We start from the raw sequence: 20627 nt of genomic DNA, 5'->3' as shown, positions 1-20627 counted from the left end.
CTAATAGATGGCAGGACCAGAATGCAAAGCCAGATGCTGCTCCGCCTCTGAATCTCACTCTTCCCACTATGCCACACAGACTATCCACTCAGGTGGGACCCAGAATTGCTTACGTTGATTCATGAAAATAATAGTGAGAAGAAAAATGCTCTAATGGTAATGTAATATATATATTTAATAAAAAATGGTGTCATTAAATAGCAGTAAGATCAATCTTTGTGCCTTTGTAGGTATTTTGCCAGCATCATCCAGTCCTGAGGCTTGATTACAGGTAACAAGCATTGAATACAATTGCAACTAGAATTTAAAGGGCAGCTACTATGTACTAGACCTGGCTTTGATGATATCCAGGTACTGCCTTGTTTTGCCAAGTCCTCCATGGCTTGGTCCTGGGAATCTGACTGGGAGCAATGAGGGAATGAAGAAATAGCAGATACTTGGAAACAACAGACACACATAGAGAAAAGCTGGGATGGGGTGGGGTGGGCTCATTCCAATGGATGGCACCTAGCATGTAACCCAGAAACTCACCACACTATTATGTGCATCAGGAGGAGGTCAGGCGGAGATCTCTGTGGAGGAGCAACCTCAGGTGGGAGTCATGCCAGAGGAGAGAGCCACAGTTGCTGGTTTTTGTACACCCTGATCAATTGTTTGTACACACAGATCAATCATTAATAAGCACTCGAACCTGAACTAAAGGAAGGATTTGCTGTCCCTCTGAGCCTCATTTGGGAACAGTTTTGCCATTCCTATGTGTCTGAGGCATTAGAGTCCTTGATATGGTTGTGCCCATGTCACCAATACACATGCATTCAGGACTTCGTCTGTTCCTCACATTGTTTAATGCTTGAATGGCCCTACAAGGTACACATTTCTCTCCCCACTTGAGATGTGATATCAGAAGTCAAGAGAGTAAGCAACTTCATGAAGGTTTCATTGGAGAAATGGGAGAGTCAAGCTGCCAGCTCCATCACAGGATAGGAACAATGTTATCCCCTGCACCAACCCAAGATGTCCAGAAGCCCTAACTGGTGTTGTCACAGAGAACAGAGGCCAGGACAGTTTCCAGAGGTAGCAGGGCTAGAGGGAAGTAGACCCAGTCATGGAAATTAAAAGCCCTGGTTCTTCATTCACTATCTGACCTCGGGAACATCATTGGGACAAATATGATGAATGTCTGATGATTGAGAAAAAAATTGAACTCATTCTTGAAGGCTTGGGGCAATTGTGTTCAAGGAACAAAAGGGCAGCCTGCGGTTCACAATCCTCCCTTGTCAGCCCTGCTGCGCTCTCAAGCCCCTTCTTGTAGTACAGGCAGCAGATCCGACCTGGATCACAATTTACATCTAAATTTCCCACTGAAGAACTGCCAACATCAGTAAGCCGACACTGCCCGCTTCCTGCTTTTGTTCTCTGTTGCCAGAGAGTATGCCCACAACATGCCCTCACAGACTCCACAACATGCAAAGTTAGCCAGACGAAATGGCCCCAGGGAGAGAGGATTTCCAAGAATATTTTAGCGCCTGCCTAGCCTCCTGACTCAAAAGTCAGAGGTATCCTGCAGGCAGCTGATGGGGTGTTCAGAATCTACTCCCAGCTACCTTCCTGTGCAAGAGAAAACTCACCACAGGCAAAGGGAGAGAAGAACAACAGTCACAATGTTTTAAGGAAAACTAAAATTATCTCCACTAGAAACCCCCTATGTTGTAAGCCTCAGACAAAGGGTCCAACACCAATAAAAATGAAAAAGAAATGTAGTTGATAGTTATAAAAATGGCACTGCCCACATTCCCACTGAGCCTAACAAGAAAAAGAGAATGTGAAGTTTAGATTAGATTCATGTTTGCCAAACCAAATTGCACTGTGTGAATATTATAAAGGAGAAAAGCAAAAATAACTCAGTAAAAACCATTGTAGGCTCTCTCTGGGAAACCCACCCTCTGGAAGCACTGAAGAGAGAGAGAAAAATTTAAAGACTCTGTCTGAGGGAGCATTGCAGGGTAGATGGAGAAGACAAGTCCTGTGCTTCTGACAGAAGAGGTCCAGGGGCATAGACTCTACACAGGGCATCACTGTGTCTCTGTTTAGTAGACTTGGCAGGCCATTAGTATACACAAACCCACACATTCTTAATAGTCAAAAACTCATTAAAAATCATCTTGGGAAGAAAACACCTAGACAGTTGTTACCTCTGACATGTGTCATGTGTGAGTATGTGTCATATGTAGGTCAGAGGTTCATGCGAGGTGTCTTCCTTGATTAATTTCCACCTTATTTTTTTAAGAAAAGGTCTCTCACTGAATGTAGAGCTCACTGATTTTGCTAGACTAGGTGGCTAGCAAGTTTCAGGGGTCCATGTCTCCATCCCCATGTGATTTGGTGTGGGGTTACAGATGTGTGCCACTACATCCAGCTTCTCATGTGGGGCCTGGAGATGGGAACTCAGATGCTCATGTTGGCATGGTAACAAGCATCCTACCCATCAAGCCGTCCCCCCAGCCCATGGCTGAGTCTTTTGAACAGGTACTACCTTCTAATGGTCACAGAAACCCACAAAATGTCAGAGAACTCTTTTACTGAATACTGATATCACAGGGACATACAATGGCATAAGAAGTATCAGCCAGAGTGTGAGGTTACAACCTCAGCCTATGGGCTGAAAGAACACACTCTAAAAACATCAATGTCCACTAAGATCCATAAACCTGTGTCCGTTCTGGTCAACAAAGTCAACTACATAAGCAGCTTGCTGATCTAAGCATTGCATGGTGAGTAGCAGCCTACACTCTGGTTATCTGGTTTCAAAGCCCAAGTGACTCACTTCCTAGTTATGGGAACCTCCATTGCCTACTTACCCTGTATGCCTCAGTTTCTTTATCTTGAAAAATATCATCTGTATTTTGTGAGTGTAGTTATTACAATTAAGGATAGAGATTGAGTCTAGTACATAGTAACTGCCAATTAATATGATGTATAATAACAATTTTCAATACCAACCACATATATCTGTGTTATTAAACCATCTACAGAGAGGTAGCTACCTAGCTTACTTCTGAATTGCCTAGCTACCTCTGAGCTGCCATAGAAAAAGAATTTCCTCTTGTTTGAGTTCCTGGATAATGAGTTCTCTGTGATATATTCATTTACCTTGTACACGGTGTAATAGTCATCTTCTTAGAAGCCTGCTTTTCCTAACAAATTCTGGGTTCCCTGAAGCAGAAATATCAGCAATGAGCTTAGCCTTTCACACACAAGAGATAGCCAACTTTGTACGGTGCTGGACAGAGACAATAACCTTGGAAAGTAATTATGCTTTCCTGCCTTGATTTTTCAAGCCAATGTGCTATTTGCTACATGAGTTAGGGCAGACTATACTTGTGAAACAAACAGATTCCCTATGTAAAGGGATATGTCTCATTTGGTTAATGTCCTCGGACAGATGTATATGACAGAGGGTCTACTACAGGCAGTCATGTAAGAATGCAAGTGCACAATGGCCCTTCCAAAGTCAACCTATGGCCCCCAAAGTCATGCTAAGTGCGGTCAACCCAATGAGCTAGGTAAGAAAAAGAAAGAAAGAGATGAAGAGGAAGTTTAAGGAACAAGACAGCGAGTGGCACATGTTTTCCCACTTACACCCCAGTGCAGGGAACTCAGATGACACCTTGAGCTGCAAGAGAGGCTAGAAGCTAAAACAAGGAGAAATAGACCTTGGTGGCCAGCTAAGATGTCTTTTCTGGTGGTCAAAAATAATCCTGTTTATTCAAAAGAATGTCTGCCTAAAGTATGTAGAAGCTCTTGGAAAAATAAAGCATTCCTATAAGAATAGTTTAGATAATGGAGAGCCCATATTCTAAGATAAAGCTTCTCCATTAAGCAAAATAAAAGGCTTCTCATTTGTTTATTTAGTTTGTTGGTTGGTTGGTTTTGTTTCTCTTTTAAAGCCAGTTCTTGCTATGGCTGTGGCTGACTGGGAACACACTATGTACACTAAGGTAGCCTCAGACTTGTGATCCTCCTGCCTCTGACATCAGAATGTTAGGATTTCAGACACATAACTCAATGACTAGCTAAAAATAAGTTTTTAAGATGAATTATTTGACAACAGTTTCTTTCCCTTTCTTAATGAAAGTAATTTTTACCCTCTTTCCATACATAAATAGTAGAGATTTATAAAGAAAAGAGCATCTGATTAGAGTTGATCTCCACAATGACAACTCAGCCTTCGAGGCTTAGCAGACAATTCTAGCCCATGCTTATTTCTTTCTATCCTGCAACTTATACAAGTCTCCAACTCCTCCCAAAGAGATCACTCTGAAATGTTTTCAATTTCTTAACAGATGAGGCTTATCTATTCAATCATAGTTCTAACTCTTTGGGGGTACCTGTTATCTTGTGTTTGTTTGGAAAATGAAAATGGTTTTATATTGATTGAGTAAAGTGTCTTCAATATAGTCACGGGCTATTTTTCTCATTTGTGTTCCTTTCCATGCCAAATTCACTGGGAGATAGTCAAGGAACCAATCAGGTCACAGGCTGAAAGAAAAGTTAAAGACTAAAAGAGCTTACAGTAAATTGATTGCAAAATGGTTCTAATTCCAAACCCTTCCCAGCCACCATGTCTTGCTATTTGATTTGCAGTCCATTTCTGCGTCTTTTGAGTCTGGTCTAGCCCGGAGATTTGTTTCGGGCATCAGGTAATACTTGACAAACTTCAAGTGACCTCCTATATATCTGCTCACTCTCTCAAACGTATGCAAGGGCCATGTGAACGAGCCCAAGTGACCCTGCTGGACAGTAAGAAATGCGTACTGTTCTCTTGTTCCATCAGTAACAAGCCATCTAGCCAAGAGTGTGAAGTCTTATCCAACAGTGAGCCCTAGACACTCCATTAGCTGACTGCAGAAGTCAAAGCAGACCCAATCACAGCCAGGAAGGCCTGACCCACATCAGCCGAAGGACCCAGATGGCCCATACTTGCCTCCTGGACAATCAGATCCGCTTATTGTATCTGCGTGCTAGTATTCGGTGTGGTCTGTTACACAATAATTACCTGACATTGAGAGATTTAACTGTTACCTACCACAGCCAGTCATTTCGCAGATGAGTAAACAGAAGGCTTCTGCAGTAAAAAAAATAAATAAATAAAACCAGGTACCGATAAAAAATAGATTTAGACTTGGATGTTTCTAACCTACCAATTTGATGTGCTGTCTACTATATCATCTCATTTCACCAGCAAGATATTTGGGTTTCTCAAGTCAACATAAACGCATGGGTCCAGTAAAAGTTAGCCACTGATGAATGCCGTGTGCAGGATTGTTAGAGTGTTTTCCTGACTGCAGCAGACCTCCCATCACACAGTCCTATCCAGAGGAATGCTGCTTACTGTAGACCAGGGGCAATGGTGAAAGTTATAGACAATTACACTGTCAGAGAAAACCCACCTTCAGCCATGCCACACTTCCAGCTCGGAGAACTAATTGTTGTTGCCTGGATGCAAATGAGAAAGCAGAGAGAAGGGGAGCAGGGGAAGGATTTCAACATGATTAATGCTCATGAATTTTTCGGGCATCAGGAGAATTGCCCTGGAATTTGTCTTTTTAATTTGTATTCTGACTTAAAGAACTAAAGGCTATAAGGGCAGAAAACATGACTTTTTTAATGATTACATTCCCACAGCCTAGACTTGGACCTGAATGAGTGAAGAGATGACCGAATCCTAAGTCTGTCTGATCTTCCAGAAAGTTTTAGGAATTGACTGAAGAAAGCACAAGCTTTGGGAAGGAACTCTGACTGGTTTTACAGAAATGAAGACAGGAAGGCGATGCTACACACACACACACACACACACACACACACACACACACACACACACACACACGAAAGAGAATAAAGGGCATGAGGAAAGCATTGTAAAGCATTTTAAAATACAATAACTGTGTTGTCTGTGTTTAAATGTAGTTACATTAAATTCAGAACGCCTTAGTTACACACAAGGATATAAACCATTTGTATCTTTAGTGTGGCTATGGTTCAGGACACAAAGCACTTGCCACGCAAATGTGAAGGCCAGAGTTTGGATCCCAGCACCCACATAAAAGTCAGGTCTCCTTGAAAAAAAAAAAAAAAGCGGGTCCTGGCTTGCAAAGGCAGAAAGATCCAACTTGCAAGCAGCAAGGCCTACTGGGATTTCAGATTCACTAGAGAAAGCTGGCTGGCCAACAGTGATTTCCAGGTTCATCAAAAGACCCTGTGGGTATTCTCATCCAAAACATAAAATAAAAATTTTTAAAAAAAAAGTTATTGAAAATTGAAAAAAAAGAGAGACCCTGCCTAACTGACTTGAATAATGACTGAGGACAACTCCATATGCACAAACACCCACACACAGGCATACACCTCCATACATGTGTTAACATGCATAATGCACACACCCACACCACACACATACACACCTAAATATAACTAAGTATACAATAAACAATTGCTAAAACAATTAAAAATAGCTAAGTTATGATGTTAAGTGATAGGCAATACAAAGGAATATAAAATATATTTTAAAAAAATAACTCCAACTGTGGGTAGGAGTTTACAACTAGAATTTTTCTCTTTTTAAAATGTCTGTTATTTCTACAATAAACATCTCTGTATAATGAAACTCTGACTAAATTAAGAAGCACTGTGCCTCAACGTACTAAAAGCCATCTGTGAGACCGCTACAGTACACAAACTGGGAAATCGGAAAGCTCTCTGCAGAATCTGCAGTAGCACCGGGGTGTACACGTTCGCACTTCACCGTCTCTTCTGGTCTCTGTTCTTCAGGCCATCTCTGCCTAGCACTGCGCTCAGTGCTGTTGAACGCCCAGCCACGGGCCCTCGGACTCAGGGTCGCCCTCAGTGTCTCTGACCTGGTTGTCTTTGTGGCATCCTAGCCCAGTGTAGGAACCTCCATTTGTCTTCACCTGCCGGGACCCAGTGTCTGTCCTAGCCAGGTGACCAGTGTACTCCCTTCCCCAGAGATGGTGACGCAGGAAGTCAGACAGGAAGCTGATTCCTGATGCCATCTCCATCAGATGAGGCCATTCCTGATTCCTGATGCCACCACCTCCATCAGATGAGGCCCTGCACAAGTCCTCACAGGCCACCACACGAAAGAGGAAAATGAAGCAGAATGGCCCCGTACTGCTCTGCGTGGCGGGAAAGAAGAAAGCCTCTCCTAGAAGTTCACACACAAAGGGAAAAGCAAAGTTCCTCTTTTGTCACTGAATCTGTGTAGGAAGTTGCATGGGGTATTATGACTTGGAATTAATTTTTCCAAAGAAAGAAAATATGACAGCCTTATTATAATTATAGAATCTTATATGTCAACCCATTACAGATTATAAAGATTTGTGGGTCACACTGGACACCTAACTTTCATTTGATAATTTAAAATTTTTCTCTTTGTGTTGCAAGGTAAAGAATTATGCCAAATAATTCTTTATAAATTCCGACAAGTGAGGAAAAAAACCAATTCCTAAATTATGACCCCAATAATAAAACCATTATAAATCCTACCTACTTTTATAATAATTAGCTAACTCAATTAACTGGTCCCAGGAATATCTGAAATCTTTGACCCTAAAACTTAATTAAAGCAGTTTATTTCTTAATAGTGATAAATACTGTATTGACTTTTCTATGTAAGGGGGTAAAGTACATGTCTCTGGTCTGTGTATGTAAGTTTAATCAGAAAAGGGGTAAATAAACACGGAATGAGAAAATGCATACCATATTTTCTCTAATAGCAAGGCACCATTCCAAGGCCTCAATTAAAAGAACAGAGGCTTTAAAGTCTTCTCTGTGGGCTCTGATTTGCATTCGTTTTTCTGGAGCCCTGCAGAGGTGGTGACAACTGTCTGTGATTGGCCTGTTGCTTCTTGTTTAATCACAGTTGACAGGACAGCCTCATGCTGAGGATGAGCAGTCCTGGGACAGGCTGGAGGCAGGCAAAGAGCCATTATACAAACTATGTCCTACTGGTGGTTAGCAATGAAAGCAGTCTGGGGGCTCCTCTGAAGGCCCCTTCCTTTGGTGACCGCACGCTCCTGCTGTCCTCAGTTCAGGCTGGCTTGCACTGGGCACAACAGGGCACTGAAACCATGACTAACAACAGCTTTTCTCTTCAGAGAAGACCGCTGGGCACTTGGGATGAAGGAGCCCCAGCATATGTCTGGCCTCAGGAGGAATAACTTGGGTTTCTATCAGATAAGTGAAAAGCCCTCACCTAAGTGGCAGAGACAGGGCGGGAATGAAGGCAGAAGCAGGAACAATGGCCGCCAGACACAATTTACAAGACTGTCCACATGGAGAAGCCTGGGGCTGAGAGAGATTAGTGTGTTTGCAATCATTCGAAGGGACGTTTTCCTAAAGTGTGGCACACCACCCTGCATCTTTGTTTACAACAGTGAGCCGCCTCCCACTTGCTCACAAGGACAGAGGTTGCTCAGCAGTATGGGATCCCTTGTGTTCAAGAAAATGGAATTCAAATCCAAGAAATAATTCTCATGACGTTAGCTCTATGTCTTCCCGCTTAGAATCACTTTTATTTTTCCTGGAAAAATAAACAGGAAGATGGAAGGGCATGATCCTAAATCTCTGTCAAAAGCATCTTGCCAACTCAATGCTTCATCTCATGAATGATGATCAAAAGGAATTTGCTTATGGAATTGTTTTAAGCCACAGGAGTAAACTTGCTTTTCTGTCTCCCAAACGAGTCAATGTCAACACCCCCCCCCAAAAAAAATCCTTTAAAAAAGAATGTTCAAATTATAAAACATGATATATATCAAAGACAAAGTATATTCCTATATGAATCAGTTAATACTTTGGGTGCCTTTTAGCCGCAGCTCTACAGCTAGTTACAAAGGCTTCGAGAATTCGTGGAATTGGGAATTGGAAAACAGACGCTTACATCTGTCCCCATCAAACTCATTTCTGAAAGAAGCATTCCTTGAAGACAGCCTCCTGCCAAACAGCTTGATCACCACTGCAATACTGATACTCTGCAAAGAGAACACCCTTCATTCTACAGAGAAGGACTGAAGACCCATGATGAAATGTTTAGGCTCTAGAGTTGATCATGAAAGCACTTGCCAGGTCAGAGTGCTCCACCCGGCTGCTGACAGTGCTGGAGCCCATCCTAGAGGCTGCTGGGGGAGGAGGTGGGAGGGGCGGGGAGGGAGGTGAAGGGGGGACCTGCAGTCTCTCTCTATACACACACACACACACACGCACACGCACACGCACACGCACACGCACACACCCAGTAACTCTTTTTCTTGCAATCTGGGAGTCAGAAAAAGTCTGAGAGCCCCTTCCTCAGAAACCTTCAAGAAGGGATTTCCCCGCTCCCACTGTGCCTCACGGGCCTGCGCTGTCCCAACAGCCCCTGCCAAGCTGTGTCTCTGTGGTATGAATAGCTCTTCTGATAAACTCCTTACCCAAAAAGTCAGTCCTCTCCAGTGCCACCCTCAAGTCCCAAACCTCAGACCTTTCAGTAGCAACTCAATGACAGAGTTCTTTCTTAGCATGTGTGGGACACTGAGTTCCATCCCTGGCACTGTGAAAAAAAGAATTTCATTTGCAATAAAATGAGAATACATGTCAAACTGTTTACAAAGTAAGAACAGCTGATTTATCTTTTAAATGTATTCTGAGCCAACTGCCCTATCGAGATTATCCCATTTTTATCATCAAGACAATCTTTCAAGGTGGCTTCTATAATGATCGCCATATCTTGGATGAGAAGATCAAAATGAAGGTGCAGAGAAACTCTGAAGTGTTTACAGAGTTCATATGTGACAGTCGGCATTCATACGAAAGCAGCCTTGGCCGAGCATCCACATTCTGTCCATGTAGGAGAAACCAACGGAGTGGAGACATGGATCCCAGCTCAGCTTAGCAACACAGATGGTGGACAAGAGGCCGGGAAAGGGAAATGCTCATCCAAGAGAAAAAGAACTTCTAATTAAAGCGGCCCTCTTTCTTTCCCATTCTCATCATCAAGGTTTCTTAAGACTTTTAGGCAACTTAGGCTCAGCATCTCTGCAACAAAAGAAGCGCTGAAATATCCCAGAAGCTGGAGGATGGGGGAGAGTGTCAGGAAACACCACCATCTGTGCATGGCATCACCATTGTCAACAGGAGCACACAGCAGCTATGCACACCTGCCCAAGATTGGGCCCTCCAGCTTTCCATCCCAGGTAGAGGAGAAGCCCATGAGGCATAGCCCTTACTGAGGGGCTGGTGACTGTTAATTCTTGCTACAGGAGAGGTTGTCATGATCTCTAATGGGATAGGTGGGAAGAAAGAGGGGGTTCAGAGAGAAAAAAAGAGGACAGCAGAGGGTCATGGGGCAAAAATAATGACGGTGCATCCCCTATCCAGAGGAAGATGTCAAAATATCTCAGAAATGAAAGGCAATGTTCAAATTAAAGAAAATACATTTCACATTTTAATTACAGCATACACACTGTGCTGATATATGACATGAATGATAACAGGATCCATCGCTTTGTCTACCTCTGGCCTAGGACCCAGTTAGAAATAGTAAGCCCCCAACACAAACAGAAAGAAAGCAGCCGTGCTTGTGAAACAGCTGTGTGGAATAGCATGCTCATCTAAAACTGAGAAGCACATCAGAGAACATCAGTTGTCATGGACTATGCAACTAATGTCCCGAGCCTTCCAAGTATTCAGAAAAAGCCAGATAGTCAGATTTTCCCATGAAGTCTCCATATCTGACATGCAGGCAATAGACAGGTGTTTTAAAAACTCTGAGGCCAAATGTCTTCAGACTGTTGGTGACACATGTGACTGTCAGTCTTCTGGCTCATGATACCTAGAACTACTGTACACCAAGAAGCATTTAAATTCTCTGCTGTAAACTAATCCTTCTGTACACTGTGAATATGTATTACTCTCATTGGTTAATAAAGAAGCTGATTGGCCTATAGCAAGGCAAGATAAAGTTAGGCAGGACAATCAAACTGAGGATACTGGATCAAGAAGGGCAGAGTCAGAAAGACACCTGTGAGCTGCCAAAAAAATAAGACATGTAAAAAATGAGGTAACAAGTCATGAACCACATGACAGAGGGTAAATAAGAAATATGGGTTAAATGTAAGAGCTAGTAACAAGCCTGAGCTATCAACCAAACATTTATAAAAAATATTAAGTCTCTGTGTAGTAATTTGGAAGTAGCTACCGGGACAGGGAGCAGGTGGTCAGGACAGGAAAATCTCCAACTACAGTTCACTGTTATAGTCAATACAGATGGAGATATAACATAGGCTTTCTTTGCTTACACTTGCTTTCTTTCTTATTAAAAATTTAGTTTGGGGTAAATTAAAAACTATAAAATCACAAATCACAAGCACAATTAATAAGTGGTAATTGCCACACTGATTAATACTGACAGGTACCTATTCTGAGCTATGGGATAGATAAGGTAAAGTAAAAATGATTCACAATATAGACTCTTTCTCTCCCATGAGAGAAAAACATGCTCAATGATTATGAATGGGAGCAGTAATGCCCTACGAATAATTATGAAACTAGTTCCAAGTTATTTTTAAGGGTATATGACACCCAACTTTCAGAATGTTATTCACTGCTACAGACTTACCAGTTGTGACCCACACAGTCCAGAACAGAGTCACGATGAAAAGTTCTAGCCCAAGCAAGAATTTCCCTTTTGTCTACCACCTCCTGTGACTATGCAAAAGCGGTCCAGTAGAGAAGCTGGCAGCCAAGATGCCTATCTTACATTATCCTCAAGTCCTGAACAATGTGCAATGCAGAGGAGCTGCCCACAGCCTCCTCCACAGAACTCCAGCCCCACCCACGCCTGTCTAAAGGCTTTCCCTGGGTATGCCCGATCTCTATCTCCTCTACCCACCCACCATCAGTGTGTACATCATTCTCCCCTCAGATGTAGCCTCAGAGGAAGGGCTTTGTTCTTGGGATTTGACAGCTTTCTGCTGAAGGACCTGACGGGCCATTTTGTACTTTCTTCAGGAAGTGTAAGGATGGAGCAACTGGGAAGGCCCACGTCTCAGTCTGCTTTGCCCCAACACACTAGTCTTGTGTGTGGTGTCACATGACTGCTATGTTGACGTATGACTGAGAAGGACTGTTCTCAGTGTTAGAGCCTCAGCTGCCGCCTCACTAGGGCTACAGTTAAACCCTTCCAGTTAACATCAAATGACTCCAAGCACTCTTCGGGACAGCTCTTCCTCCCCATGGCCAGAGCAGTCACCATAATTTGAATGCTGTTATCAACCGGACCTCCGCTGTCTAATCAGATAAAGCGATCGTGGCATAGTCAAATTAGACATGAGGTTCCAATGATGAACTTACTCTGGGAAAGGAGACCACTCATGTGCCAATAACATAAACCAAACTTACTTTGGCGGCAAGGACATAAAATTAAAAGAACACAAGTGCCATCTGCCTTGAGTTTATTTATGACACAAACCTAAAATTATAATGTGCTGTGATTTCAAAGTGGAAAAAAATACATTTTACCTGTGGATTCTGACAGAGTCACAGAAATTTAACTCACTGACTACTTCCTCAGCATACAGCTGATGGGGAGTAGAAAGAGGAGGTGCCACGGTCAGGAGGCGACAAGCTGCTGGGACTCAAAGGTCAGGGATGGGAGCCCCTCAGCCTTGGGCAGCAGCAGCAGAGGGGAAATGCAGTAGGAAAGAGATGGACATCACATTGCGGACCCCCGGGAATGGCTTTTTTCCACTAGAACCAATACCAGGGAAAGTCGCCACAGCAACCGTATGATGGGCAAACAACTGAGATTAAACCGTATTTCTTCCAGGTCCCCAAAGTGATTCTTGGACACTTTTCACTAATGGTGTAACATTTAGAATCAGTCAACTCAATTCAATCATCTCAAAGGCCTCCGTGAGGCAAAGGTCATTTTGTAGACTGCCAAAGGTACCTGGGGACAGTATCTCATTTCGGTAATAAAGAAGAAAACAAAACAACAGTTGCTTCTTTGGGGACTCTAACACACAAGTCAAATTCACACCCTCACAGCAATACAAAAGAAAAATGACCTTCATTGTCTAGGTAGGCACCATCGTTAGTGCTGGCCAGGGGAAATTGTGCTCACTCAGACACAGAGCCAAGCATGAGGACACCAAGTTCTACTAACTGGCTGCTCATATTAGTCCAGCCGAAGGTCTGAAGAAAATACGTTAAGAGTTTTCAACCACCACTACAGATCCTGTCAAAGAGCCAGACGACACTCTGAAGCAGGAGGACTTCATGGTGTTCTTTTCTGCTAGGGGCACAGAACCTTTGCGAATGCTTTGCATGCACAAAGCTTACATTTCTAGAGTTTCTCCATTCCATGGTGTGCATCCACCCTTTGAGTGCTATGAGTGGCCTGCTACTTGCAATCAAGCTTTGATTAAGGCTCCAAGAGCTAAGAAACAGCCCAAGGCACAGGAACTCACTCAAGGACTCTGTTCAGAACAGGTCAGCCAGCAGCGGACATAAAGAGCACAAAGGGAGAGGTGGCCACATGAAAGAATTATGTTGTTTGCTGGGGTTTTGTGTATTTGGGTTTTTGTGGTTTGTTTTGTCTTTTGGTTTTTTTTTTTTTTTTAACTCTAGCTGCTTGGCAACTCCCCTAGATCGCAGCTTTGGAAAAGAAGTGCATCTCCCTGATGGAGAATAGGCTAACAGAGACCCCTTTGATGGCCCACTGACCAACTCTGCAAGAGGCCACAGGTTTCACCCTACACAAGAAGCCACCAAACTGACTTCCGACAGGGCAGGGCACTTAAGCCAGGTATGTTTGCTCAGATGTAAGAGATGCCATGATCCAAGCGGAATAACACTTCATCCTGGCCACACGGAGGCACGGGGAGGAAAATGCATAATTCAGCTTTCTTCCTCACCGCTTGCTCTTCACAGGAGGTTATAAATACGCCCTGGAAGGCTGTGTGTCTCTGTACTAGAGGAAGCAAGCGACTGTCTCATCAGTTAGCTGAAGAGAAGGTCATACCAGAAATAATCATTGTGAGAAATAACTTGGCTTTCTAGCTATGATCTCACCCAGCCTTAGATTTTCTTTGCTTACTTGCTTTTCATTACAAATGGTCCTGTTTACTGCATTCTTTGCAAATGGACTTGGAGTGAATTAGGTCAATTTAACTTTCTTCTTCAGTTTGTTTCTAAGATGATAACAGTTTTTTTGTTTGTTTGTTTGTTTTGGTTTTTTTTTTTTTTTTTTTTTTTGGTTTTTGAGACAAGGTCTCTCAGTGTAGTCCTGGCTGCTCTGAAACTTACTATGTTAACCAGGCTGGCCTCAAACTCACAAAGATCCACCTGCCTCTGCCTCCCAAGTGCTGGGATTAAAGGCGTGTGCCACCATGCCCAGCAACAGTATTTCTCTTGTATCAAACACATACCAAACATGTTGTTTTTTTTTTTAGATTGTGTTTGTCCACTTTTAAATTAAGCAGTCCACCTGTGGGTTCTTAACCAAAGGCACCCTACCTTGTACAGACTCTGCTTTAGCCACTGAGAACCTACCAGAAACCAGGATCTATTCTGAGTGTTAGGTGTTTTAGTTAGGGTTTCTATTGCTGTGAAGAGACACCATGTCCACAGCAATTCTTAAAAAATTGAATTGGGGATGGGGGGTGGCTTAGAGTTTGAGAATAGTTTAGTCCATTATCTTCACAGTGGGGCATGGTGGCAGGCAGGCAGACATGGTGCTGAAGAAGGAGCTGAGAGTTCTACATCTTGATCTGCAGGAAACAGAAGGAACACTAGGTGTAGCTTGAACATAGGAGACTTCAAAACCCACTCCCCACAGTGACACACTTCCTCCAACAAGGCCACACCTCCTAACAGTGCCACTCCCTATGGGGGCCATTTCTTTCAAACTACCACACTAGGGATAGAAAGATGGCCACATCATAGTCTCAAAGACCTTATAGCTTAATGCAACAATATCAATGTTTAATATTTGATGAAGACAGTAGAGAAGTGATGTACTGAACAGATCTAACATGAACAGACCTAACACTTATTACAAGTGTCCATCACGGTCATGTTCTACCTCATGCCCTCTCTTCCTCATGGACCAGGAAAATGGTAAAGGAAACACATCAGACCACAGAGGGGAGAAGACCTGGGGCCAAGCCAAACAACTGCTGCTAAAAGTTCAAGGGCATTTCATCTCCAAATAGAATGCACACTCTCAGGACCCTGGACTGTGCACACTGACTCTCAGGTGACAACTCCAAATAGAATACCCACTCTCGGAACCCTGGACTGTGCACAGCTGCACACTCTCGGGACCCTGGACTGTGCACACCAACTCTCAGGTGACATCTCCAAATACAATGCACACTCTCAGGACCCTGGACTGTGCACACCGACTCTCAGGCAACTTGGCCTTGTTGGCTTTTAATTACTAACCTGCTAAGATTTCCAGTTTGCTTATTTTTGTTTCTCTTTACAGGGATTAAAAATGGATCTTCCTAGTTTTGTATGTGTTTTTTAAATAATACCAAGAAGAATTATTTCAAGTATTTATGAGAATAATTACATAAATGCAATTAAATTGAGCTAAAACTTTTAATACTTTCTCGTCTTCCCAATGTCGGGCAAATTTCTTTGGGACTTAAAAGGTACCAGGCAAGCACCATACTGAGGAAAGGGCATCCAGATAGGCAGATGTTGGTTCTGTCTACAGCTGAGTGAGGAGTACTGGAGAGCTCCATATAATTTTACTTTCCCCTTCTTTATAAAATCTTGTGCTTTAAAAAAAGAAAAGGTATGAGTGTTTAGATCAAGACCAAAATTATCTAAAGCAAGTTACATGAATCCACAGTCTCCATTTGTTTGCACAGACATAATACAATCACTTCTTTCATTTTCAAGATTCATTTGTCCTTATTTTTTGCCTATATGTATGTCTGTGTACCAGGTGCCCAAAGGCAAGAAGAGGGCATTGGGTCCCCTAGAATCTGAGTCACACACAGTTTGGAGTGTGGGTGCTGGGACTCCAACCCAGGCATGCCGGAGGAGTAGACAGTGCTCCTAACCTCTAAGACATGACTCCAGTTCCTACCATCATTTCTGATGAGTACACCACCCATTGTAAGAGGATGACAAAGTGAAAGAGAGCCTAGGTAACATACTATGTGTTTCCACAAAACACCAGCCCACAGTGAGTGGAGCCATTCTGAGAAGGAAGGCCATGTCATGTATTAGCTGTATGTGTATTTATATAATCTCTTAGACTTATGAAATAGAAATAAGAAAAAATAACCCATAAATTACAAGTAGCTAAGAAGAAGAAAAATCACAAGGAATAAGATCAACTATCAAAATTTTATAGACTAATTTTTTTTTTTACTCAACAAAATAATCTGAAGAACTGTCAGAGATTTCTAAAGTAAAGCATTTGATGAAGTTGGGCAAGAGAGGTCTCAAAATAACACAAGGCCCATAAACTTTGGTGAAATGTCACTGGGTAAGTGCTAAAACTGATGTCACAATGCAAGCTGGTTCCAGTGGCCTCTACTCAAGATAACAGAAAGGCAAAGGACACTGGGAAGAACTCAGTGTGGGAGAATCTCGACAATTGTTCTGCTTCCCCTACTGTTATTTTAGAAATTAATAACACCTCCTCATATCAGATGAGAGGGAGGACAACTTATGAAATATGCAGACAGTCTTTAACACTCTTCAAGCGCTAAATGGTGTGTGTGTGTGTGTGTGTGTGTGTGTAGTTGTGTTACACATAAGAGAAAAGAGCCATCTATTTTCCATTTCTCAAAATGTTCTAACAAACATTGCTGAATCTATCAAGCAAGAATTTGTGGGATTAGACACAAGGCGTTACAGCCCGATTTGCTAGCAAGCTGATACTTGGCAAGTTTTAGAGGGTGAACATAATTCAGTGAGTTCTACAAAAGTGTACACAACCCTAACTAAATTTTGTCCCCATTCTAGACGGCAGAGTCCAAGAGATACATGCAGACATGGGCCATGTCTGCACAGGGCTCACAGCAGGACAGTGTCACTGAACATTCCAGATCACAGCGTGCAGGTGGAGGCCAGAATAGTATCAGATGGTTCTAAGCTATTAAGACAGAACAAAAAAACAAACATCATCTAGTAGAACCAGTCTTTGGGTATGGAGACCCAGCGCAGAGGAGCCTGGGAGGGGATGTCAAAGGAAACACGGCACTAATGGGAAGCGTGGTGCTTTAAGCTACAGCCACAGTGGGCAGGCAATAGTGGGAGTCCAAGCTTATGGCAGATCACTGAAGGCAGTGGAGAGCACCAGCCTGTGTTTAAGCAGAAGTAAGCAGACCTGCAGGGGAGATGGAGCTCACTGCAGGGGATGAGACCAATTTCCCGGAGAAATGTTCATCCATTTACACTTATATCATACCAGCAACATAACCACCAAGAACCAGGTTTGATTCCAAGCCAAGAAGCAGAGCATGCATTGATTCCCACTGTCCTGCTACACACAGGGAGACCTTCATAAATGACTGCATAATGAACCCACAGACGCAGCAAAACAGAATCAAGGCATTCTCTGAGAGTTATTGGCTTTGGGCCTATTTGGAAAATGTTATTACTTTAAAAAAAAAAGACAAAATATGCAAAAGAAGGGTGTTTTGCTTTTCCGGTTTTGGTGGTGGTGGTGGCAGCGGCGGTGGCAGCGGCGGTGGCGGAGGCGGTTTGGTTTAGAGAGACCGGGGTCTCACTATGTAGCATGCATGGCTGCCCTGGAACTCTCTATGTAGGCCAGGCCGGCCTCAAACTTAAAAAGATCTGCCTGCCTCTACCTGCCCTGAGATTCAAGATGTGTGCCACACACTTGGCAGGGGTATTTCTTAAACTCAAAATGCTTGCTTCCATCAGGGACAAAATACAGGACATAACTTGAAAAAACAATCATTTCTCAATTAAAACATGGATGCTATTTAAAACTGTCTGTCAGGTGAAGGTCGGGCTGTGGTGGCGCACACCTTTAATTCCAGCACTCAGGAGGCAGAGGCTGTCAGATCTCTGTGAGTTATTTATTCTACCTGGGAATCTGGGCTAAGCAACCCAGAACCCTTCACAAAGGTACAAAGGCAAGAAACTCCACCTGATTCTGTGTTTTCTGTTGCTTTAAACTACCAAATCTCCCATATACAACTTAGTCTTCCTGGGAGCAGGAAGAAACTGCCTTCAGACACACCTCATCTTGCAAAAAGCCATGCAAGAGATAGTTCTCCAAACATACATGGATTCACCAGAAAAGGCATCATTTCCAAAACACTGCATAATGATACCACAAATTATATGGTGGTGAGACAGAACAGATGGGCTGAGCATCTGAGCTGATACTTAGAATTGGTCCTTTTCAGAGCAGTATTGACCAAGCATGATTCCATTCGTCCATCCACAGATGAAAGTACTTATTGCCCAAATGAAAGAAGGTATTCACTATCCTTAAATGTCAACACATAGTCCCAATAACAGGTAGGAATCCTCGAAGGTGCAGGTGAGCTGCTCAGTCTTTGTACTCCTGCTGGGTAACGGGAAGAGACGAAAAGAGAAGGTATAGAAATTCACCACTCTGGACAGCAAGAACAGCATCGCCACACAGGTGGGGCTTGGATGTCTTGGTGTGTGTTAAGAGAGAATTACCAAAGAATATTGCCTCTTTTTAGGTGTGCATTACATCTAAAGTAGTATATGTTTTTAAAGACATTGTCTTCTTCTTCCTTCACCTACCTGTGAGTGACAGCATGTTTTAGGAACCTTTGTCACTGTACTCAGGATGGGGCTGTGCTCTTCATCATCCATTAGCTCTGCTCTAAAGGCGCAGAAAATAAGAGTTCCGCCAACACGACAAATTTCACGTGCTGCAACTTACTGGCTCCCTCCAACAACGTCATTTGGGAAGAGTGGGGCAGAGGACTTCTCAGCAGATTTTTTTTAGAGGTAGCTACTTAAAAATGAGGGCTGGGCAGTGGTGGCGCACGCCTTTAATCCTAGTATTCGAGAGGCAGAAGCAGGTGGATCTGTGTGAGTTTGAGGCCACCCTGGTCTACAGAGTGAGTTCCAGGACAACCAAGGTTACACAGAGAAACCCTGTCTAAAAAAATAAATAAATAAAATAAAATAAAAAATTTTAGAAAGTTGAGGCTGGGGCTTCCCTGAAGGTGAGTACTAGGTTCTCTCTATTCACTTCTATGTCTCAGTGACCTGCATCCCTCGTGGTACACAGTGGGTGCTCACTAAGCATTTGCTGTTTTTGTTTGGTTTGGTTGGTTCTATGACTTTTGTTTTGTTGCTTTGTTTTTATTTTTGAGACAGGGTCTCACTATGTAGCCCAAGCTGACCTTGACCTCACAGAGAACTACCTACCTCTGCCTCCTATGTGCTGAGATTAAAGGTTTGTGCCACCACCATGCCTGACCCTCATTAAGAAATTTTTTTTAAAAAAATAAAACATCCTATTTCAATGTGGGAGAACTTGAGATTTCCATCCATAATAAAAATATGAGAAAAGATGTTAGAAACAAAACTCCACAAAAGCTGTTCCTAACTTTGATCAGCATACATTTCATTTTGAAATCCCAAATAATTATGATATATAAATCCCAAATATGTATGATATATATGTTTGTGAGAATTGTGTTTCCTTAGTTTGAGAAACTGATTAATAATAAAATCTACTCCCTCACTGGTGGTAGCAAAAAAACTTCAGAAGACCTGAAGCACACTGCTCCCCCCTAGACTCAGTAGGACCCCCGAGAAAGCCTTGATCCACCAAACTCTGTAAATATTAAGAGGCTGGCTTGGGCCTCTGGCAGAAGACAATAAAACACAAAAGGAAAGAAAAATGATGGAAGTAGTAACTATCCCCAAGATAAACAAGGTTTAAAGGGCCTCAAAAAAAAAAAAAAAAAAAAAAAAAAAAAAAAAAAAAAAAAACTGATGGTTATATGCAAACATCCTTCCTGCACTCATAGCATAAATCACTTCTCAGAGGCCTCATTGTAGGGTTCTAGTTAATCATTTGGCTGTAGCAAACACTAAAAGCAATCAATCTCACAGGCTTTGGAATTTCTAGAAATGCTGGCTGCCCTTACAAGCTAGTTTCTCCAGTTCAAATACTTTTAACTTTTCCTTTAGTAGCTAAAAGTTAACTGAAATGATACACCTTATCTTCAATCAACAGAAAGACCCTTCAACTTAACAAAGCAAAAGCAGGCCCATTAAAAAAAAAGGCCCAGAAGGAAGGCATTTCCTGTTTGAAATTATGTATAAAACAGAGACTCTTCATAGCATCTAAATTCTCTCTACAAATAAAAGGCATAACACTCAATTGAAAATAAATACTATCTAGTCAACCGTCTCTCAGCCTGTATTCTGAGAGGATGCCAATCCACTAGAACTGTTGAAAAAACCAGCCAGATCCCTACCACCACCGAAAACTGTGTGTCCACACCACTTTCTCCCTTCTATGTACCTGAGATGGTAAAGGCAGTTCTTTTGGAAAATAAGCCCCTCTTCTATAAGAA

General features: G+C 42.6%; 1 protein-coding gene across 1 annotated transcript in view; it reads right to left on the bottom strand.

Moving 5' to 3' along the window:
* Fras1 (Fraser extracellular matrix complex subunit 1) overlaps nucleotides 1-20627 on the bottom strand; it is a 337326-nt gene that overhangs the window by 316383 nt on the left and 316 nt on the right. The window lies entirely within an intron of this gene.

The sequence above is a fragment of the Peromyscus leucopus genome, chromosome 10, assembly GCF_004664715.2.
Source record: "Peromyscus leucopus breed LL Stock chromosome 10, UCI_PerLeu_2.1, whole genome shotgun sequence".
In the NCBI taxonomy this organism is placed as follows: domain Eukaryota; kingdom Metazoa; phylum Chordata; class Mammalia; order Rodentia; family Cricetidae; genus Peromyscus; species Peromyscus leucopus.
The sequence above is the reverse complement of the archived record's forward strand: the minus strand, read 5'-3'. Positions and strand labels throughout refer to the sequence as shown.